This window comes from Procambarus clarkii, chromosome 3 (assembly GCF_040958095.1).
Source record: "Procambarus clarkii isolate CNS0578487 chromosome 3, FALCON_Pclarkii_2.0, whole genome shotgun sequence".
NCBI classification, from domain to species: domain Eukaryota; kingdom Metazoa; phylum Arthropoda; class Malacostraca; order Decapoda; family Cambaridae; genus Procambarus; species Procambarus clarkii.
In genome coordinates, this window is record NC_091152.1 from 62,856,596 (window position 1) to 62,875,265 (window position 18,670).

Consider the following 18,670-nt stretch of genomic DNA (forward strand, 5'->3'; position numbering starts at 1 on the left):
TAATGACTAAAACCTAAAACTAATTGAGTTTAAAGTGTAAAATGTGTTGAGAACAAATAAAAATAAAAATAGGAAAGGAGGGAACATGTTTGAAAAAGCAGCACAAATACAATTAGGTCGACAAACAGCGTTGTTTAAGAAAAACAGACATGGGTTGACAATAGAGGGGTAAGGTAGGTTACAGGGAATTTCTTAGGTAGTGCTTCGTTTTTATCTTAAATTGGTGGAGAGAGGTACAGTCTTTAACATGGTTGGGAAGGTCATTCCACATTCTGGGTCCCTTGATTTGTAGAGCATTTCTTGTTTGATTAAGTCGTACTCTTGGAATATCAAAACTGTATTTGCTTCTGGTGTGGTGCTCATAGGTTCCGTTACAACCTTCAATGAAGCTTTTGAGGTCAGGATTGGCATTACAGTTCAGCGTTTTATATATGTATAATACATATGAGAGAATGTGTAGTGACTTAATGTCCAACATATTCAGAGATTTGAGTAGGGGTACCGAGTGATGTCCGGGGCCAGAGTTGGATATTGTCCTAATAGCAGCTTTGTGTTGAGTAATTAGAGGACATAAATGATTTTGGGTAGTAGAACCCCAAGCACAAATACCATAGTTGAGATATGGATAGATGAGGGAGTAATAGAGCGTCACCAGGGCAGGGCGGGGTACATAATATCTGATCTTAGAAAGAATGCCAACAGTTTTTGAAACTTTTTTTGATATATTAAAATGTGTCCCTGGAAATTCAGCTTCACGTCAATGAGAACGCCAAGGAATATGCCATCTATTTTGTTACAAATTTGGGTACTGTTTATTCTGAGATTTATTTGATTACAGGATTTATTGCCAAACAGAATATAGAAAGTTTTGTCAATGTTAAGGGAGAGTTTGTTGGCAGTTAGCCAAAGATGGACTTTATTTAGCTCAGTATTTACTGTGGCATTTAGAGCAAGGGGGTCAGGATTGGAGTAAATGAAGGTTGTGTCGTCAGCAAATAGAATTGGTTTGAGGTGTTGGGAGGCATTTGGAAGGTCATTAATGTAGATGAGAAAGAGGAGAGGGCCAAGTATGCTGCCCTAAGGAACACCGATGTTGATGGGTAGCGTGGGAGAAATTGAATTATTCACAGAAACATACTGGAGCCTGTCAGTAAGGTAAGATTTGAGGTATTGTAGGGAGTGTCCTCTGACTCCATAATGATGTAATTTAAGAAGAAGGATTAGGTGGTTGACAGTGTCAAAAGCCTTACGCAGGTCCACAAATAACCCAACAGGAAACTCATTTTTATCAATATGAACAGTCAAACAGATTTAGTCAATAGTGTTGGTATCTGTCGTTGCCAACAAAGTTGGGTTGTGTCGTAGCCATCAGTGTTCGGTTGTATCGTAGTAAACAGTGTTGGGTTGTGTTGTAGTCAACAGTGTTGGGTTGTGTCGTAGTCAACAGTGTTCGGTTGTGTCGTAGTCAAAAGTGTTGGGTTGTGTCGTATTCAACAGTGTTGGGTTGTGTCGTAGCCAACAGTGTTGGGTTGTGTCGTAGCCAACAGTGTTGGGTTGTGTCGTAGTCAACAGTGTTGGGTTGTGTCGTAGCCAACAGTGTTGGGTTGTGTCGTAGTCAACAGTGTTGGGTTGTGTCGTAGTCAACAGTGTTGGGTTGTGTCGTAATCAACAGTGTTGGGTTGTGACGTAGCTAACAGTGTTGGGTTGTGTCGTAGCCAACAGTGTTGCTATGTGCCGTAGCCAACAGTGTTGGGTTGTGTCGTAGCCAACAGTGTTGGGTTGTGTCGTAGCCAACAGTGTTGGGTTGTGTCGTAGTCAACAGTGTTGGGTTGTGTCGTAGCCAACAGTGTTGGGTTGTGTCGTAGCCAACAGTGTTGGGTTGTGTCGTAGCCAACAGTGTTGGGTTGTGTCGTAGCCAACAGTGTTGGGTTGTGTAGTAGCCAACAGTGTTGGGTTGTGTCGTAGCCAACAGTGTTGGGTTGTGTCGTAGTCAACAGTGTTGGGTTGTGTCGTAGCCAACAGTGTTGGGTTGTGTCGTAGTCAGCAGTGTTGGGTTGTGTCGTAGTCAACAGTGTAGGGTTGTGTCGTAGCCAACAGTGTTGGGTTGTGGCATAGCCAACAGTGTTGGGTTGTGTCGTAGTCAGCAGTGTTGGGTTGTGTCGTAGTCAACAGTGTTGGGTTGTGTCGTAGCCAACAGTGTAGGGTTGTGTCGTAGCCAACAGTGTTGGGTTGTGTTGTAGCCAACAGTGTTGGGTTGTGTCGTAGCCAACAGTGTAGGGTTGTGTCGTATTCAACAGTGTTGGTATGTGTCGTAGTCAACAGTGTTGGGTTGTGTCGTAGCCAACAGTCTAGGGTTGTGTGGTAGCCAACAGTGTTGGGTTGTGTTGTAGCCAACAGTGTTGGGTTGTGTCGTAGCCAACCGTGTTGGGTTGTGTTGTAGCCAACTGTGTTTGGTTGTGTCGTAGTCAACAGTGTTGGTATGTGTTGTAGCCAACAGTGTTGGTATGTGTCGTAGTCAACAGTGTTGCTATGTGCCGTAGCCAACAGTCTAGGGTTGTGTCGTAGTCAACAGTGTTGGTATGTGTTGTAGCCAACACTGTTGGGTTGTGTCGTAGTCAACAGTGTAGGGTTGTGTCGTAGCCAACAGTGTTGGGTTGTGTCGTAGCCAACAGTGTTGGGTTGTGTCGTAGCCAACAGTGTTGGGTTGTGTCGTAGCCAACAGTGTTGGGTTGTGTCGTAGCCAACAGTGTTGGGTTGTGTCGTAGCCAACAGTGTTGGGTTGTGTCGTAGCCAACAGTGTTGGGTTGTGTCGTAGCCAACAGTGTTAGGTTGTGTCGTAGCCAACAGTGCTGGGTTGTGTCGTAGTCAACAGTGTTGGGTTGTGTCGTAGCCAACAGTGTAGGGTTGTGTCGTAGTCAACAGTGTTGGGTTGTGTCGTAGTCAAGAGTGTTGGGTTGTGTCATAGCCAACAGTGTTGGTATGTGTCGTAGCCAACAGTGTTGCTATGTGCCGTAGCCAACAGTGTTGGGTTGTGTCGTAGCCAACAGTGTTGGGTTGTGTCGTAGCCAACAGTGTTGGGTTGTGTCGTAGCCAACAGTGTTGGGTTGTGTCGTAGTCAATAGTGTTGGGTTGTGTCGTAGCCAACAGTGTTGGGTTGTGTCGTAGCCAACAGTGTTGGGTTGTGTCGTAGCCAACAGTGTTGGGTTGTGTCGTAGCCAACAGTGTTGGGTTGTGTCGTAGTCAACAGTGTTGGGTTGTGTCGTAGCCAACAGTGTAGGGTTGTGTCGTAGTCAACAGTGTTGGGTTGTGTCGTAGCCAACAGTGTAGGGTTGTGTCGTAGTCAGCAGTGTTGGGTTGTGTCGTAGTCAACAGTGTTGGGTTGTGTCGTAGCCAACAGTGTTGGGTTGTGGCATAGCCAACAGTGTTGGGTTGTGTCGTAGTCAGCAGTGTTGGGTTGTGTCGTAGTCAACAGTGTTGGGTTGTGTCGTAGCCAACAGTGTAGGGTTGTGTCGTATTCAACAGTGTTGGTATGTGTCGTAGTCAACAGTGTTGCTATGTGCCGTAGCCAACAGTCTAGGGTTGTGTCGTAGCCAACAGTGTTGGGTTGTGTTGTAGCCAACAGTGTTGGGTTGTGTCGTAGCCAACAGTGTTGGGTTGTGTCGTATTCAACAGTGTTGGTATGTGTCGTAGTCAACAGTGTTGGGTTGTGTCGTAGCCAACAGTGTTAGGTTGTGTCGTAGCCAACAGTGCTGGGTTGTGTCGTAGTCAACAGTGTTGGGTTGTGTCGTAGCCAACAGTGTAGGGTTGTGTCGTAGTCAACAGTGTTGGGTTGTGTCGTAGTCAAGAGTGTTGGGTTGTGTCATAGCCAACAGTGTTGGTATGTGTCGTAGCCAACAGTGTTGCTATGTGCCGTAGCCAACAGTGTTGGGTTGTGTCGTAGCCAACAGTGTTGGGTTGTGTCGTAGCCAACAGTGTAGGGTTGTGTCGTAGTCAACAGTGTTGGGTTGTGTCGTAGTCAAGAGTGTTGGGTTGTGTCATAGCCAACAGTGGGTATGTGTCGTAGCCAACAGTGTTGGCTTGTGTCGTAGCCAACAGTGTTGGGTTGTGTCGTAGCCAACAGTGTTGGGTTGTGTCGTAGCCAACAGTGTTGGGTTGTGTCGTAGCCAACAGTGTTGGGTTGTGTCGTAGTCAACAGTGTTGGGTTGTGTCGTAGCCAACAGTGTTGGGTTGTGTCGTAGCCAACAGTGTTGGGTTGTGTCGTAGCCAACAGTGTTGGGTTGTGTCGTAGCCAACAGTGTTGGGTTGTGTCGTAGTCAACAGTGTTGGGTTGTGTCGTAGCCAACAGTGTTGGGTTGTGTCGTAGCCAACAGTGTTGGGTTGTGTCGTAGCCAACAGTGTTGGGTTGTGTCGTAGTCAACAGTGTTGGGTTGTGTCGTAGCCAACAGTGTTGGGTTGTGTCGTAGCCAACAGTGTTGGGTTGTGTCAGTAGCCAACAGTGTTGGGTTGTGTCGTAGTCAACAGTGTTGGGTTGTGTCGTAGTCAACAGTGTTGCTATGTGCCGTAGCCAACAGTCTAGGGTTGTGTCGTAGTCAACAGTGTTGGTATGTGTCGTAGCCAACAGTGTTGGGTTGTGTCGTATTCAACAGTGTGGTATGTGTCGTAGTCAACAGTGTTGGGTTGTGTCGTAGCCAACAGTGTTGGTATGTGTCGTAGCCAACAGTGTTGGGTTGTGTCGTAGTCAACAGTGTTGGTATGTGTCGTAGCCAACAGTGTTGGGTTGTGTCGTATTCAACAGTGTTGGTATGTGTCGTAGTCAACAGTGTTGGGTTGTGTCGTAGTCAACAGTGTTGGTATGTGTCGTAGCCAACAGTGTAGGGTTGTGTCGTATTCAACAGTGTTGGTATGTGTCGTAGTCAACAGTGTTGGGTTGTGTCGTAGCCAACAGTGTTGGGTTGTGTCGTAGCCAACAGTGTTGGGTTGTGTCGTAGCCAACAGTGTTGGGTTGTGTCGTAGCCAACAGTGTTGGGTTGTGTCGTAGCCAACAGTGTTGGGTTGTGTCGTAGTCAACAGTGTAGGGTTGTGTCGTAGCCAACAGTGTAGGGTTGTGTCGTAGCCAGCAGTGTTGGGTTGTGTCGTAGTCAACAGTGTAGGGTTGTGTCGTAGCCAACAGTGTTGGTATGTGTCGTAGCCAACAGTGTTGGGTTGTGTCGTAGCCAACAGTGTTGGGTTGTGGCGTAGCCAACAGTGTTGGGTTGTAGCGTAGCCAACAGTGTTGGGTTGTGGCGTAGCCAACAGTGTTGGGTTGTGGCGTAGCCAACAGTGTTGCGTTGCGTTGTAGTAAATAAATAAATAAATAAATGTTTATTCAGGTAAGGTACATACATACCAGAGATATTTACAAAAATTGATAGATTTATAGATAGAGCTAGTACATACAGTGCCTAAAGCCACTATTACGCAATGCGTTTCAGGCAGAAAAAACTTTAATGACTAAAACCTAAAACTAATTGAGTTTAAAGTGTAAAATGTGTTGAGAACAAATAAAAATAAAAATAGGAAAGGGGGGAACATGTTTGAAAAAGCAGCACAAATACAATTAGGTCGACAAACAGCGTTGTTTAAGAAAAACAGACATGGGTTGACAATAGAGGGGTAAGGTAGGTTACAGGGAATTTCTTAGGTAGTGCTTCGTTTTTATCTTAAATTGGTGGAGAGAGGTACAGTCTTTAACATGGTTGGGAAGGTCATTCCACATTCTGGGTCCCTTGATTTGTAGAGCATTTCTAGTTTGATTAAGTCGTACTCTTGGAATATCAAAACTGTATTTGCTTCTGGTGTGGTGCTCATAGGTTCCGTTACAACCTTCAATGAAGCTTTTGAGGTCAGGATTGGCATTACAGTTCAGCGTTTTATATATGTATAATACATATGAGAGAATGTGTAGTGACTTAATGTCCAACATATTCAGAGATTTGAGTAGGGGTACCGAGTGATGTCCTGGGGCCAGAGTTGTATATTGTCCTAATAGCAGCTTTGTGTTGAGTAATTAGAGGACATAAATGATTTTGGGTAAGTAGAACCCCAAGCACAAATACCATAGTTGAGATATGGATAGATGAGGGAGTAATAGAGCGTCACCAGGGCAGGGCGGGGTACATAATATCTGATCTTAGAAAGAATGCCAACAGTTTTTGAAACTTTTTTTGATATATTAAAATGTGTCCCTGGAAATTCAGCTTCACGTCAATGAGAACGCCAAGGAATATGCCATCTATTTTGTTACAAATTTGGGTACTGTTTATTCTGAGATTTATTTGATTACAGGATTTATTGCCAAACAGAATATAGAAAGTTTTGTCAATGTTAAGGGAGAGTTTGTTGGCAGTTAGCCAAAGATGGACTTTATTTAGCTCAGTATTTACTGTGGCATTTAGAGCAAGGGGGTCAGGATTGGAGTAAATGAAGGTTGTGTCGTCAGCAAATAGAATTGGTTTGAGGTGTTGGGAGGCATTTGGAAGGTCATTAATGTAGATGAGAAAGAGGAGAGGGCCAAGTATGCTGCCCTAAGGAACACCGATGTTGATGGGTAGCGTGGGAGAAATTGAATTATTCACAGAAACATACTGGAGCCTGTCAGTAAGGTAAGATTTGAGGTATTGTAGGGAGTGTCCTCTGACTCCATAATGATGTAATTTAAGAAGAAGGATTAGGTGGTTGACAGTGTCAAAAGCCTTACGCAGGTCCACAAATAACCCAACAGGAAACTCATTTTTATCAATATGAACAGTCAAACAGATTTAGTCAATAGTGTTGGTATCTGTCGTTGCCAACAAGTTGGGTTGTGTCGTAGCCATCAGTGTTCGGTTGTATCGTAGTAAACAGTGTTGGGTTGTGTTGTAGTCAACAGTGTTGGGTTGTGTCGTAGTCAACAGTGTTCGGTTGTGTCGTAGTCAACAGTGTTGGGTTGTGTCGTATTCAACAGTGTTGGGTTGTGTCGTAGCCAACAGTGTTGGGTTGTGTCGTAGCCAACAGTGTTGGGTTGTGTCGTAGTCAACAGTGTTGGGTTGTGTCGTAGCCAACAGTGTTGGGTTGTGTCGTAGTCAACAGTGTTGGGTTGTGTCGTAGTCAACAGTGTTGGGTTGTGTCGTAATCAACAATGTTGGGTTGTGACGTAGCTAACAGTGTTGGGTTGTGTCGTAGCCAACAGTGTTGCTATGTGCCGTAGCCAACAGTGTTGGGTTGTGTCGTAGCCAACAGTGTTGGGTTGTGTCGTAGCCAACAGTGTTGGGTTGTGTCGTAGTCAACAGTGTTGGGTTGTGTCGTAGCCAACAGTGTTGGGTTGTGTCGTAGCCAACAGTGTTGGGTTGTGTCGTAGCCAACAGTGTTGGGTTGTGTCGTAGCCAACAGTGTTGGGTTGTGTAGTAGCCAACAGTGTTGGGTTGTGTCGTAGCCAACAGTGTTGGGTTGTGTCGTAGTCAACAGTGTTGGGTTGTGTCGTAGCCAACAGTGTTGGGTTGTGTCGTAGTCAGCAGTGTTGGGTTGTGTCGTAGTCAACAGTGTAGGGTTGTGTCGTAGCCAACAGTGTTGGGTTGTGGCATAGCCAACAGTGTTGGGTTGTGTCGTAGTCAGCAGTGTTGGGTTGTGTCGTAGTCAACAGTGTTGGGTTGTGTCGTAGCCAACAGTGTAGGGTTGTGTCGTAGCCAACAGTGTTGGGTTGTGTTGTAGCCAACAGTGTTGGGTTGTGTCGTAGCCAACAGTGTAGGGTTGTGTCGTATTCAACAGTGTTGGTATGTGTCGTAGTCAACAGTGTTGGGTTGTGTCGTAGCCAACAGTCTAGGGTTGTGTGGTAGCCAACAGTGTTGGGTTGTGTTGTAGCCAACAGTGTTGGGTTGTGTCGTAGCCAACCGTGTTGGGTTGTGTTGTAGCCAACTGTGTTTGGTTGTGTCGTAGTCAACAGTGTTGGTATGTGTTGTAGCCAACAGTGTTGGTATGTGTCGTAGTCAACAGTGTTGCTATGTGCCGTAGCCAACAGTCTAGGGTTGTGTCGTAGTCAACAGTGTTGGTATGTGTTGTAGCCAACACTGTTGGGTTGTGTCGTAGTCAACAGTGTAGGGTTGTGTCGTAGCCAACAGTGTTGGGTTGTGTCGTAGCCAACAGTGTTGGGTTGTGTCGTAGCCAACAGTGTTGGGTTGTGTCGTAGCCAACAGTGTTGGGTTGTGTCGTAGCCAACAGTGTTGGGTTGTGTCGTAGCCAACAGTGTTGGGTTGTGTCGTAGCCAACATTGTTGGGTTGTGTCGTAGCCAACAGTGTTGGGTTGTGTCGTAGCCAACAGTGTTGGGTTGTGTCGTAGCCAACAGTGTTGGGTTGTGTCGTAGCCAAAAGTGTTGGGTTGTGTCGTAGCCAACAGTGTTGGGTTGTGTCGTAGCCAACAGTGTTGGGTTGTGTCGTAGCCAACAGTGTTGGGTTGTGTCGTAGCCAACAGTGTTGGGTTGTGTCGTAGCCAACAGTGTTGGGTTGTGTCGTAGCCAACAGTGTTGGGTTGTGTCGTAGCCAACAGTGTTGGGTTGTGTCGTAGCCAACAGTGTTGGGTTGTGTCGTAGCCAACAGTGTTGGGTTGTGTCGTAGCCAACAGTGATGGGTTGTGTCGTAGCCAACAGTGTTGGGTTGTGTCGTAGCCAAAAGTGTTGGGTTGTGTCGTAGCCAACAGTGTTGGGTTGTGTCGTAGTCAACAGTGTTGGGTTGTATCGTAGTCAACAGTGTTGGGTTGTGTCGTAGCCAACAGTGTTGGTATGTGTCGTAGCCAACAGTGTTGCTATGTGCCGTAGCCAACAGTGTTGGGTTGTGTCGTAGCCAACAGTGTTGGGTTGTGTCGTAGTAAACAGTGTTGGGTTGTGTTGTAGTCAACAGTGTTGGGTTGTGTCGTAGTCAACAGTGTTCGGTTGTGTCGTAGTCAACAGTGTTGGGTTGTGTCGTATTCAACAGTGTTGGGTTGTGTCGTAGCCAACAGTGATGGGTTGTGTCGTAGCCAACAGTGTTGGGTTGTGTCGTAGTCAACAGTGTTGGGTTGTGTCGTAGCCAACAGTGTTGGGTTGTGTCGTAGTCAACAGTGTTGGGTTGTGTCGTAGTCAACAGTGTTGGGTTGTGTCGTAATCAACAGTGTTGGGTTGTGACGTAGCTAACAGTGTTGGGTTGTGTCGTAGCCAACAGTGTTGCTATGTGCCGTAGCCAACAGTGTTGGGTTGTGTCGTAGCCAACAGTGTTGGGTTGTGTCGTAGCCAACAGTGTTGGGTTGTGTCGTAGTCAACAGTGTTGGGTTGTGTCGTAGCCAACAGTGTTGGGTTGTGTCGTAGCCAACATTGTTGGGTTGTGTCGTAGCCAACAGTGTTGGGTTGTGTCGTAGCCAACAGTGTTGGGTTGTGTCGTAGCCAACAGTGTTGGGTTGTGTCGTAGCCAACAGTGTTGGGTTGTGTCGTAGTCAACAGTGTTGGGTTGTGTCGTAGCCAACAGTGTTGGGTTGTGTCGTAGTCAGCAGTGTTGGGTTGTGTCGTAGTCAACAGTGTAGGGTTGTGTCGTAGCCAACAGTGTTGGGTTGTGGCATAGCCAACAGTGTTGGGTTGTGTCGTAGTCAGCAGTGTTGGGTTGTGTCGTAGTCAACAGTGTTGGGTTGTGTCGTAGCCAACAGTGTAGGGTTGTGTCGTATTCAACAGTGTTGGTATTTGTCGTAGTCAACAGTGTTGCTATGTGCCGTAGCCAACAGTCTAGGGTTGTGTCGTAGCCAACAGTGTTGGGTTGTGTTGTAGCCAACAGTGTTGGGTTGTGTCGTAGCCAACAGTGTAGGGTTGTGTCGTATTCTACAGTGTTGGTATGTGTCGTAGTCAACAGTGTTGGGTTGTGTCGTAGCCAACAGTCTAGGGTTGTGTGGTAGCCAACAGTGTTGGGTTGTGTTGTAGCCAACAGTGTTGGGTTGTGTCGTAGCCAACCGTGTTGGGTTGTGTTGTAGCCAACTGTGTTTGGTTGTGTCGTAGTCAACAGTGTTGGTATGTGTTGTAGCCAACAGTGTTGGTATGTGTCGTAGTCAACAGTGTTGCTATGTGCCGTAGCCAACAGTCTAGGGTTGTGTCGTAGTCAACAGTGTTGGTATGTGTTGTAGCCAACAGTGTAGGGTTGTGTCGTAGCCAACAGTGTTGGGTTGTGTCGTAGCCAACAGTGTTCGGTTGTGTCGTAGTCAACAGTGTTGGGTTGTGTCGTATTCAACAGTGTTGGGTTGTGTCGTAGCCAACAGTGTTGGGTTGTGTCGTAGCCAACAGTGTTGGGTTGTGTCGTAGTCAACAGTGTTGGGTTGTGTCGTAGCCAACAGTGTTGGGTTGTGTCGTAGTCAACAGTGTTGGGTTGTGTCGTAGTCAACAGTGTTGGGTTGTGTCGTAATCAACAGTGTTGGGTTGTGACGTAGCTAACAGTGTTGGGTTGTGTCGTAGCCAACAGTGTTGCTATGTGCCGTAGCCAACAGTGTTGGGTTGTGTCGTAGCCAACAGTGTTGGGTTGTGTCGTAGCCAACAATGTTGGGTTGTGTCGTAGTCAACAGTGTTGGGTTGTGTCGTAGCCAACAGTGTTGGGTTGTGTCGTAGCCAACAGTGTTCGGTTGTGTCGTAGCCAACAGTGTTGGGTTGTGTCGTAGTCAACAGTGTTGGGTTGTGTCGTAGCCAACAGTGTAGGGTTGTGTCGTAGTCAGCAGTGTTGGGTTGTGTCATAGTCAACAGTGTTGGGTTGTGTCGTAGCCAACAGTGTTGGGTTGTGTCGTAGCCAACAGTGTTGGGTTGTGTCGAAGTCAACAGTGTTGGGTTGTGTCGTAGCCAACAGTGTAGGGTTGTGTCGTAGTCAACAGTGTTGGGTTGTGTCGTAGCCAACAGTGTAGGGTTGTGTCGTAGTCAGCAGTGTTGGGTTGTGTCATAGTCAACAGTGTTGGGTTGTGTCGTAGCCAACAGTGTTGGGTTGTGTCATAGTCAACAGTGTTGGGTTGTGTCGTAGCCAACAGTGTTGGGTTGTGGCATAGCCAACATAGTTGGGTTGTGTCGTAGTCAGCAGTGTTGGGTTGTGTCGTAGTCAACAGTGTTGGGTTGTGTCGTAGCCAACAGTGTAGGGTTGTGTCGTATTCAACAGTGTTGGTTTGTGTCGTAGTCAACAGTGTTGGGTTGTGTCGTAGCCAACAGTCTAGGGTTGTGTGGTAGGCAACAGTGTTGGGTTGTGTTGTAGCCAACAGTGTTGGGTTGTGTCGTAGCCAACAGTGTTGGGTTGTGTTGTAGCCAACTGTGTTTGGTTGTGTCGTAGTCAACAGTGTTGATATGTGTTGTAGCCAACAGTGTTGGTATGTGTCGTAGTCAACAGTGTTGCTATGTGCCGTAGCCAACAGTCTAGGGTTGTGTCGTAGTCAACAGTGTTGGTATGTGTTGTAGCCAACAGTGTTGGGTTGTGTCGTAGTCAACAGTGTAGGGTTGTGTCGTAGCCAACAGTGTTGGGTTGTGCGTAGCCAACAGTGTTGGGTTGTGTCGTAGCCAACAGTGTTGGGTTGTGTCGTAGCCAACAGTGTTGGGTTGTTTCGTAGCCAACAGTGTTGGGTTGTGTCGTAGCCAACAGTGTTGGGTTGTGTCGTAGTCAACAGTGTTCGGTTGTGTCGTAGTCAACAGTGTTGGGTTGTGTCGTATTCAACAGTGTTGGGTTGTGTCGTAGCCAACAGTGTTGGGTTGTGTCGTAACCAACAGTGTTGGGTTGTGTCGTAGTCAACAGTGTTGGGTTGTGTCGTAGCCAACAGTGTTGGGTTGTGTCGTAGTCAACAGTGTTGGGTTGTGTCGTAGTCAACAGTGTTGGGTTGTGTCGTAATCAACAGTGTTGGGTTGTGACGTAGCTAACAGTGTTGGGTTGTGTCGTAGCCAACAGTGTTGCTATGTGCCGTAGCCAACAGTGTTGGGTTGTGTCGTAGCCAACAGTGTTGGGTTGTGTCGTAGCCAACAGTGTTGGGTTGTGTCGTAGTCAACAGTGTTGGGTTGTGTCGTAGCCAACAGTGTTGGGTTGTGTCGTAGCCAACATTGTTGGGTTGTGTCGTAGCCAACAGTGTTGGGTTGTGTCGTAGCCAACAGTGTTGGGTTGTGTCGTAGCCAACAGTGTTGGGTTGTGTCGTAGCCAACAGTGTTGGGTTGTGTCGTAGTCAACAGTGTTGGGTTGTGTCGTAGCCAACAGTGTTGGGTTGTGTCGTAGTCAGCAGTGTTGGGTTGTGTCGTAGTCAACAGTGTAGGGTTGTGTCGTAGCCAACAGTGTTGGGTTGTGGCATAGCCAACAGTGTTGGGTTGTGTCGTAGTCAGCAGTGTTGGGTTGTGTCGTAGTCAACAGTGTTGGGTTGTGTCGTAGCCAACAGTGTAGGGTTGTGTCGTATTCAACAGTGTTGGTATTTGTCGTAGTCAACAGTGTTGCTATGTGCCGTAGCCAACAGTCTAGGGTTGTGTCGTAGCCAACAGTGTTGGGTTGTGTTGTAGCCAACAGTGTTGGGTTGTGTCGTAGCCAACAGTGTAGGGTTGTGTCGTATTCTACAGTGTTGGTATGTGTCGTAGTCAACAGTGTTGGGTTGTGACGTAGCCAACAGTCTAGGGTTGTGTGGTAGCCAACAGTGTTGGGTTGTGTTGTAGCCAACAGTGTTGGGTTGTGTCGTAGCCAACCGTGTTGGGTTGTGTTGTAGCCAACTGTGTTTGGTTGTGTCGTAGTCAACAGTGTTGGTATGTGTTGTAGCCAACAGTGTTGGTATGTGTCGTAGTCAACAGTGTTGCTATGTGCCGTAGCCAACAGTCTAGGGTTGTGTCGTAGTCAACAGTGTTGGTATGTGTTGTAGCCAACAGTGTAGGGTTGTGTCGTAGCCAACAGTGTTGGGTTGTGGCATAGCCAACAGTGTTGGGTTGTGTCGTAGTCAGCAGTGTTGGGTTGTGTCGTAGTCAACAGTGTTGGGTTGTGTCGTAGTCAACAGTGTTGGGTTGTGTCGTAGCCAACAGTGTAGGGTTGTGTCGTATTCAACAGTGTTGGTATGTGTCGTAGTCAACAGTGTTGCTATGTGCCGTAGCCAACAGTCTAGGGTTGTGTCGTAGCCAACAGTGTTGGGTTGTGTTGTAGCCAACAGTGTTGGGTTGTGTCGTAGCCAACAGTGTTGGGTTGTGTCGTATTCAACAGTGTTGGTATGTGTCGTAGTCAACAGTGTTGGGTTGTGTCGTAGCCAACAGTCTAGGGTTGTGTCGTAACCAACAGTGTTGGGTTGTGTTGTAGCCAACAGTGTTGGGTTGTGTCGTAGCCAACAGTGTTGGGTTGTGTTGTAGCCAACTGTGTTGGGTTGTGTCGTAGTCAACAGTGTTGGTATGTGTTGTAGCCAATAGTGTTGGTATGTGTCGTAGTCAACAGTGTTGCTATGTGCCGTAGCCAACAGTCTAAGGTTGTGTCGTAGTCAACAGTGTTGGTATGTGTTGTAGCCAACAGTGTTGGGTTGTGTCGTAGTCAACAGTGTAGGGTTGTGTCGTAGCCAACAGTGTAGGGTTGTGTCGTAGCCAGCAGTGTTGGGTTGTGTCGTAGTCAACAGTGTAGGGTTGTGTCGTAGCCAACAGTGTTGGTATGTGTCGTAGCCAACAGTGTTGGGTTGTGTCGTAGCCAACAGTGTTGGGTTGTGGCATAGCCAACAGTGTTGGGTTGTGTCGTAGTCAGCAGTGTTGGGTTGTGTCGTAGTCAACAGTGTTGGGTTGTGTCGTAGCCAACAGTGTAGGGTTGTGTCGTATTCAACAGTGTTGGTATGTGTCGTAGTCAACAGTGTTGCTATGTGCCGTAGCCAACAGTCTAGGGTTGTGTCGTAGCCAACAGTGTTGGGTTGTGTTGTAGCCAACAGTGTTGGGTTGTGTCGTAGCCAACAGTGTTGGGTTGTGTCGTATTCAACAGTGTTGGTATGTGTCGTAGTCAACAGTGTTGGGTTGTGTCGTAGCCAACAGTCTAGGGTTGTGTCGTAACCAACAGTGTTGGGTTGTGTTGTAGCCAACAGTGTTGGGTTGTGTCGTAGCCAACAGTGTTGGGTTGTGTTGTAGCCAACTGTGTTGGGTTGTGTCGTAGTCAACAGTGTTGGTATGTGTTGTAGCCAATAGTGTTGGTATGTGTCGTAGTCAACAGTGTTGCTATGTGCCGTAGCCAACAGTCTAAGGTTGTGTCGTAGTCAACAGTGTTGGTATGTGTTGTAGCCAACAGTGTTGGGTTGTGTCGTAGTCAACAGTGTAGGGTTGTGTCGTAGCCAACAGTGTAGGGTTGTGTCGTAGCCAGCAGTGTTGGGTTGTGTCGTAGTCAACAGTGTAGGGTTGTGTCGTAGCCAACAGTGTTGGTATGTGTCGTAGCCAACAGTGTTGGGTTGTGTCGTAGCCAACAGTGTTGGGTTGTGGCGCAGCCAACAGTGTTGGGTTGTAGCGTAGCCAACAGTGTTGGGTTGTGGCGTAGCCAACAGTGTTGGGTTGTGGCGTAGCCAACAGTGTTGCGTTGCGTTGTAGTAAATAAATAAATAAATAAATGTTTATTCAGGTAAGGTACATACATACAAGAGATATTTACAAAAATTGATAGATTTATAGATAGAGCTAGTACATACAGTGCCTAAAGCCACTATTACGCAATGCGTTTCAGGCAGAAAAAACTTTAATGACTAAAACCTAAAACTAATTGAGTTTAAAGTGTAAAATGTGTTGAGAACAAATAAAAATAAAAATAGGAAAGGGGGGAACATGTTTGAAAAAGCAGCACAAATACAATTAGGTCGACAAACAGCGTTGTTTAAGAAAAACAGACATGGGTTGACAATAGAGGGGTAAGGTAGGTTACAGGGAATTTCTTAGGTAGTGCTTCGTTTTTATCTTAAATTGGTGGAGAGAGGTACAGTCTTTAACATGGTTGGGAAGGTCATTCCACATTCTGGGTCCCTTGATTTGTAGAGCATTTCTTGTTTGATTAAGTCGTACTCTTGGAATATCAAAACTGTATTTGCTTCTGGTGTGGTGCTCATAGGTTCCGTTACAACCTTCAATGAAGCTTTTGAGGTCAGGATTGGCATTACAGTTCAGCGTTTTATATATGTATAATACATATGAGAGAATGTGTAGTGACTTAATGTCCAACATATTCAGAGATTTGAGTAGGGGTACCGAGTGATGTCCGGGGCCAGAGTTGGATATTGTCCTAATAGCAGCTTTGTGTTGAGTAATTAGAGGACATAAATGATTTTGGGTAGTAGAACCCCAAGCACAAATACCATAGTTGAGATATGGATAGATGAGGGAGTAATAGAGCGTCACCAGGGCAGGGCGGGGTACATAATATCTGATCTTAGAAAGAATGCCAACAGTTTTTGAAACTTTTTTTGATATATTAAAATGTGTCCCTGGAAATTCAGCTTCACGTCAATGAGAACGCCAAGGAATATGCCATCTATTTTGTTACAAATTTGGGTACTGTTTATTCTGAGATTTATTTGATTACAGGATTTATTGCCAAACAGAATATAGAAAGTTTTGTCAATGTTAAGGGAGAGTTTGTTGGCAGTTAGCCAAAGATGGACTTTATTTAGCTCAGTATTTACTGTGGCATTTAGAGCAAGGGGGTCAGGATTGGAGTAAATGAAGGTTGTGTCGTCAGCAAATAGAATTGGTTTGAGGTGTTGGGAGGCATTTGGAAGGTCATTAATGTAGATGAGAAAGAGGAGAGGGCCAAGTATGCTGCCCTAAGGAACACCGATGTTGATGGGTAGCGTGGGAGAAATTGAATTATTCACAGAAACATACTGGAGCCTGTCAGTAAGGTAAGATTTGAGGTATTGTAGGGAGTGTCCTCTGACTCCATAATGATGTAATTTAAGAAGAAGGATTAGGTGGTTGACAGTGTCAAAAGCCTTACGCAGGTCCACAAATAACCCAACAGGAAACTCATTTTTATCAATATGAACAGTCAAACAGATTTAGTCAATAGTGTTGGTATCTGTCGTTGCCAACAAAGTTGGGTTGTGTCGTAGCCATCAGTGTTCGGTTGTATCGTAGTAAACAGTGTTGGGTTGTGTTGTAGTCAACAGTGTTGGGTTGTGTCGTAGTCAACAGTGTTCGGTTGTGTCGTAGTCAACAGTGTTGGGTTGTGTCGTATTCAACAGTGTTGGGTTGTGTCGTAGCCAACAGTGTTGGGTTGTGTCGTAGCCAACAGTGTTGGGTTGTGTCGTAGTCAACAGTGTTGGGTTGTGTCGTAGCCAACAGTGTTGGGTTGTGTCGTAGTCAACAGTGTTGGGTTGTGTCGTAGTCAACAGTGTTGGGTTGTGTCGTAATCAACAGTGTTGGGTTGTGACGTAGCTAACAGTGTTGGGTTGTGTCGTAGCCAACAGTGTTGCTATGTGCCGTAGCCAACAGTGTTGGGTTGTGTCGTAGCCAACAGTGTTGGGTTGTGTCGTAGCCAACAGTGTTGGGTTGTGTCGTAGTCAACAGTGTTGGGTTGTGTCGTAGCCAACAGTGTTGGGTTGTGTCGTAGCCAACAGTGTTGGGTTGTGTCGTAGCCAACAGTGTTGGGTTGTGTCGTAGCCAACAGTGTTGGGTTGTGTAGTAGCCAACAGTGTTGGGTTGTGTCGTAGCCAACAGTGTTGGGTTGTGTCGTAGTCAACAGTGTTGGGTTGTGTCGTAGCCAACAGTGTTGGGTTGTGTCGTAGTCAGCAGTGTTGGGTTGTGTCGTAGTCAACAGTGTAGGGTTGTGTCGTAGCCAACAGTGTTGGGTTGTGGCATAGCCAACAGTGTTGGGTTGTGTCGTAGTCAGCAGTGTTGGGTTGTGTCGTAGTCAACAGTGTTGGGTTGTGTCGTAGCCAACAGTGTAGGGTTGTGTCGTAGCCAACAGTGTTGGGTTGTGTTGTAGCCAACAGTGTTGGGTTGTGTCGTAGCCAACAGTGTAGGGTTGTGTCGTATTCAACAGTGTTGGTATGTGTCGTAGTCAACAGTGTTGGGTTGTGTCGTAGCCAACAGTCTAGGGTTGTGTGGTAGCCAACAGTGTTGGGTTGTGTTGTAGCCAACAGTGTTGGGTTGTGTCGTAGCCAACCGTGTTGGGTTGTGTTGTAGCCAACTGTGTTTGGTTGTGTCGTAGTCAACAGTGTTGGTATGTGTTGTAGCCAACAGTGTTGGTATGTGTCGTAGTCAACAGTGTTGCTATGTGCCGTAGCCAACAGTCTAGGGTTGTGTCGTAGTCAACAGTGTTGGTATGTGTTGTAGCCAACACTGTTGGGTTGTGTCGTAGTCAACAGTGTAGGGTTGTGTCGTAGCCAACAGTGTTGGGTTGTGTCGTAGCCAACAGTGTTGGGTTGTGTCGTAGCCAACAGTGTTGGGTTGTGTCGTAGCCAACAGTGTTGGGTTGTGTCGTAGCCAACAGTGTTGGGTTGTGTCGTAGCCAACAGTGTTGGGTTGTGTCGTAGCCAACATTGTTGGGTTGTGTCGTAGCCAACAGTGTTGGGTTGTGTCGTAGCCAACAGTGTTGGGTTGTGTCGTAGCCAACAGTGTTGGGTTGTGTCGTAGCCAAAAGTGTTGGGTTGTGTCGTAGCCAACAGTGTTGGGTTGTGTCGTAGCCAACAGTGTTGGGTTGTGTCGTAGCCAACAGTGTTGGGTTGTGTCGTAGCCAACAGTGTTGGGTTGTGTCGTAGCCAACAGTGTTGGGTTGTGTCGTAGCCAACAGTGTTGGGTTGTGTCGTAGCCAACAGTGTTGGGTTGTGTCGTAGCCAACAGTGTTGGGTTGTGTCGTAGCCAACAGTGTTGGGTTGTGTCGTAGCCAACAGTGATGGGTTGTGTCGTAGCCAACAGTGTTGGGTTGTGTCGTAGCCAAAAGTGTTGGGTTGTGTCGTAGCCAACAGTGTTGGGTTGTGTCGTAGTCAACAGTGTTGGGTTGTATCGTAGTCAACAGTGTTGGGTTGTGTCGTAGCCAACAGTGTTGGTATGTGTCGTAGCCAACAGTGTTGCTATGTGCCGTAGCCAACAGTGTTGGGTTGTGTCGTAGCCAACAGTGTTGGGTTGTGTCGTAGTAAACAGTGTTGGGTTGTGTTGTAGTCAACAGTGTTGGGTTGTGTCGTAGTCAACAGTGTTCGGTTGTGTCGTAGTCAACAGTGTTGGGTTGTGTCGTATTCAACAGTGTTGGGTTGTGTCGTAGCCAACAGTGTTGGGTTGTGTCGTAGCCAACAGTGTTGGGTTGTGTCGTAGTCAACAGTGTTGGGTTGTGTCGTAGCCAACAGTGTTGGGTTGTGTCGTAGTCAACAGTGTTGGGTTGTGTCGTAGTCAACAGTGTTGGGTTGTGTCGTAATCAACAGTGTTGGGTTGTGACGTAGCTAACAGTGTTGGGTTGTGTCGTAGCCAACAGTGTTGCTATGTGCCGTAGCCAACAGTGTTGGGTTGTGTCGTAGCCAACAGTGTTGGGTTGTGTCGTAGCCAACAGTGTTGGGTTGTGTCGTAGTCAACAGTGTTGGGTTGTGTCGTAGCCAACAGTGTTGGGTTGTGTCGTAGCCAACATTGTTGGGTTGTGTCGTAGCCAACAGTGTTGGGTTGTGTCGTAGCCAACAGTGTTGGGTTGTGTCGTAGCCAACAGTGTTGGGTTGTGTCGTAGCCAACAGTGT

General features: G+C 46.8%; 1 protein-coding gene across 1 annotated transcript in view; it reads left to right on the forward strand.

Moving 5' to 3' along the window:
- The window catches only part of LOC138369125 (uncharacterized), a 68,283-nt gene that overhangs the window by 23,854 nt on the left and 25,759 nt on the right, over positions 1-18,670 (forward strand). The window lies entirely within an intron of this gene.